Raw genomic sequence first — 4,706 nt, 5'->3', positions numbered from 1 at the left:
TTAGTCTGTATGAGAATGTGCCATGAATAGGGTCCTATGAAATCTGTTTTTTCCCCCCCAAATTCCATTTTATTTTTTCCTCAGATTCCATTTTTTTTCCAGTATAATTTTTCTAGACTTATATTAAACAGCAGTTTATTAAAAATGTAACAAAAATTACATTTCTTAATTAATTAAGAATTAATTTTCTGGATTCTATTTTAATGGTCTCTTTAAATATTAATAATCAAAAGCATCTCTAATTGATTTAAAACATATATATATATATATATATATATATATATATAAAAAAATTTATACATACATTTTTATGCTAAATAAATTCTGGTAAATATTTTTTTATTTAAATTTTATAATTTTATTAGTAGTAGTACTGTAATTACATTAAGTAATATTTCTGTCACCGTTTCTTCAAGTCAAACCAAACTTTTATTTTGATGGGTTGCTGTGAAGACCTTTAAGTTTATGTTAGTATATAATATGACAATAGTTTTACTGAAAATAAATAGTCAAATGCTCATGAAGTGACTTTCAGAGCAGTTCTAGAGATTATGTTTATGTGTTCATGTACTCATATTTTCAGGCGCCAGAGGCTGAAAAGGTCGTGAGCTTTAGGATGTAACATTATATAGTAAACGAAACACGTCTACACTATTCATTCACACAGAACCATGCAGAACAAGCAGGATTCATTTTTAAATAGTGTTTTTGTGGCTTAATATTCACATACACTAGTCCACATTGTGTTTTGATTAAGTTGACTGACCTACTTTTGATGCATTTATCTATTTTTATGACTGGATTCTGTGATTCTGTGCGTTTTCCGCATCATGGAAATAAAAGGGCCCTACATAAAAATTTCAGTAATCACAAGATTGGATGAAATGGTTAATACAGATGATAGTGATGTAAGTGGGTTATCCAGATTGTTTTGTCATGCTTTTTGCATGCTTGGTTAAAGGATGGTATTTATATGTTATTATTATTATTTTTTGTATGTGGTAAATTGGTTATGGTAAATACTGAGGTAAAAACCCAGCAATGATTGATATTTATCCAGTTTTGATTGAAGCAGTTCTCAATAATTAAACAAATGAAGCGCGGACATTTGGACAATCTCTGTGAGCATAATCCACCCCGATTCAAATCCCTAACTGCCAGTTTCCAGAAGCATCATCCTATTGTGACACATGTTCCACAAAAATACTGCAGGGGTCACTATGTGATGTGTGGTGGAGACCGTCAGAGGCCTCAGTTTGAGTCTGTGTCCAGGCACAGCCCTGTTCTGTGGTTCTCTGAGAGCGAGCAAGCGAGCGAGGCTGGATCTGTGTGAATGTCCAGCTCAGGCTTCATTAGCATTCATAGCGTGCGGTCACCTGAGAGACGTTAAATGAAATGAGTCTGCAAATTCCCCGATTTGGTGCAGAAGGAAGGAAAAAAGACCCTGGAATAATTTACACCACAATCATTACAAAACCTTTGTGTTAAACAGCAAGGGGCGGTGGGTCTTCCCTTTTGTGTTTTATATTAGCTACAGTTACAGTCGGTAATATAACAGTGCTACGTCGTTTGGAATCAGTTTAATATGGGAATGCTGATTAAAAGTGTTCATTTAAATGAATCAAGCTGTACATAATCCAGCCTCGGTATATATAGCGAGCGGTATGTCATGTGTCAGCAGTGATTCAATGGCACTGGACACCAGCAGCGCCTCCATGTTCCTCTCTGGGTTTGAGACTGCAGCAATCCAGCATGTTCTCAGCTGCAGTGTTCATCTCGTAGCTGAGCCGGTGATAATATGACTGCAAACCTGGGGCTTGGCAGCAGCTATTTTTCAATTCAGTTCATGGTGGTCCAGTGAAGGCAATGATAAAAACGGTAAATTTGCATTGTGTTTTATTAAATGTTGCCTGAAGGCAGTTTTTTGTGATTGTAGATGTGACTTTATCTGTGCTTTTAGTTGCATCAACTTAAATGGGTGTGGCTTGGCCTAATGTTGCAAACCTGCATGCCTCTGTGTGTTTGTTTATATGAACACACACTGTTATGAGAGGATCAGAATAGGACAGATTCTAAAAGAACATTCTAGAGTTGAGTTTGTTAGCATTTGGGAAGGGAAAGTAAGAAAGCTTTTGTTCCATCTGCTGTTATGGCCTTTTCCAAAGGCTGCCCTCTGCTGCCTGTGGCCTGCGAGTGCGGGATACGTTATGATAAACAGGTAGGAACTGATCTAATGAAGTTCTAGCCCAGGTTGTGCATCTTTTAGGACTTTGAGAGATTTCGAATAGTGTATCTTTTTTTTTAATGTGTGTGTATGTTTGCTGGCACTTGTTTTCTCTTTTATCATAATACATAATACAGTCTGTCCATCCAAACCATCTTGCAAATGGTGCTGTTTGCCTCTCTGCGCTACTTTCTGTTCACGTAACAAATTACTCTTAATGCCCATGCTGGAATATTCCACAACCTAAAAGAGTGGTTGTTCAGTCAACAGTGAAAAATATTTTCCTCTGATATTCCACATAAACAATTAAGTAAAAACAAGGTTCCGCTTTAGTGTATTTTGCTAGATTCTGTTTACTAGATTTATAAATGTTGGAACAGTATATTCACATAGAATAATTTATTAGATTTTATGCAGTTTTTGCTGATTTTATGCTGTTTATACTATGTATTCATCACTCTACCCACTACATTTGACTAGGTTGTACCCCTAATATTGTTTTTTTCCACATGCAATCTGTTGATTCTGTGTGATTTGTACTTGCAGACCTTGTGTGAAGAGGGTGTGTCACGTGTGCGTGTGACCAGCAGGAGGAGCTCTCAGAAGGTGGAGAGAGTGGCTGGACTTGTAAGCCGCTCCCATATAGAGACGCCAAAGGTTGGTGGCTGATAAAAACTGTATTTTTCTTTCAAGGATTTATAACATGTAACATAAATGGTGCTTTTGAATGTTGCATGAGATCTTTCCTGGCATAGGGATTTGTTTATACTTTAATGCCTACTTCATCTCAGTGTTAGTGCTCAACAGTTAACAATTAAAGGATTAGTTCTCTCCAGAATTTAAATTTCCTGATAATTTACTCAGCCCTGTGTCATCCAAGATGTTCACGTGTTTCTTTCTTCAGTTGAAAAAAAGGTTTTTGAGGAAAACATTCCAGGATTTTTCTCTATATAGTGGGCTTCAATGAGAACCAACGGGTTGAAGGTTCAAATTGCATTTTAAATGCAGCTTCAAAGGGCTCTACACGATCCCAGTCGAGGGTCTTGTGTTTTTACATGGCACTATATTCAATATATTGCTTAAACGCAATCTGTATTAAACATGAAAAACAGTTTCAGTATCTCATTTCATCAGAAGCTTTATTTGCTTCTATAAAGTGGCTCTCCATTTCATGACATTGTACCTTCAAGGACTCAGGACACAGATTAAACAAACCCAGAGAAGAGTTTCACTTGAAAGGAGGTGGAGCCTCAGCACACACCTCCTATGATGTAATCGTCATGGACCAAAAGTGGAACAAAGGTGTTTTGCAGCTGGAACGAACTTTTCTGGAAAGTTCGCTTTGGAAAGCAATTTTGAACTCCCAAAACGAACTTCGTCTTGGCCGGATTTTGTTCGAAATGACGTCACATCAGTTTTTTAATTTCATCAAAATATATCGGGGCCTTTAGTGTTTATAAAGCAAACTTGGAAAGAAATTACGCTTTACAAAAAATGTAACACAGCGATTTTGGATGCTTTGTATTTGAAGTTGGAGTTTTTCACCCTACCCTACCTTTTTGAAATGCACAGACGAAGGACTATCCATGCATGACCTTTCCAACTTGATAATGTAATGTGGAGACGCACATAGACGCACATCACAGAGGTAGCGCGAGACGAGCATTTGTGGTCAAAAAGTATATAAATTTGTACTATTTTTTTTAGAAAATGACATTGTTTTACTAGATTAGATCTTTATTCTTCAGCTGGGATCATGTAGAGTCCTTTAAAGCTGCGTTGAAATGCATTTTGGACCTTCAACCCGCTGATCCCCATTGAAGTCCACTATATGGAGAAAAATCCTGGAATGTTTTTCTCAAAAACCTTAATTTCTTTTCGACTGAAGAAAGACAGACATGAACATCTTGGATGACATTGGGGGTGAGTAAATTATCAGAAATTTTATTTATAAATAAATTTATAAATATTTTAATTCAGGAGGGAACTAAAAGTTTCAGCCTGTTGTGTTGCACTGTGCGTAGCCTAAATGGATATATTTGACCGTACCTCCACATCTTTATGCCTTTCAGTGTCTTTCGCACAAGTGCTGCATTTTTAGACGCCGTCTGAAGTAAAATAAATTTCACAGTTGTACACAGCGCAGCAAATCGATATCAGAACAGTTTCAAAACATTTTTTCTGATATTTTGGTTATATCTGAAGTACAGCTCGTAAAAGTGCATGCTAGGCTTTTTCCCCTATGGCCTGTTCACACAGAACTAGTTTTTGTATTTAAAAATGTGAAACGCAGAGCAGAATCCCTGTTGAAAAAAACAGCATATGCTGCTGGTTTAAGCTGGTCCTTAGCTGGTCATGAGCTGGTCTTAAGCTGGTCCTGAGCTTGCTAGTTGCTTAGGACAACCTTAGGACCAGCTAAGGACCAGCTTAAACCAGCTCATAACCAGCTCAGGACTGGCTTAAACCAGCTCAAACCAGCCAT

Source organism: Labeo rohita, chromosome 14 (assembly GCF_022985175.1).
Source record: "Labeo rohita strain BAU-BD-2019 chromosome 14, IGBB_LRoh.1.0, whole genome shotgun sequence".
NCBI classification, from domain to species: Eukaryota; Metazoa; Chordata; class Actinopteri; order Cypriniformes; family Cyprinidae; genus Labeo; species Labeo rohita.
This window is presented reverse-complemented; position numbering follows the sequence as displayed.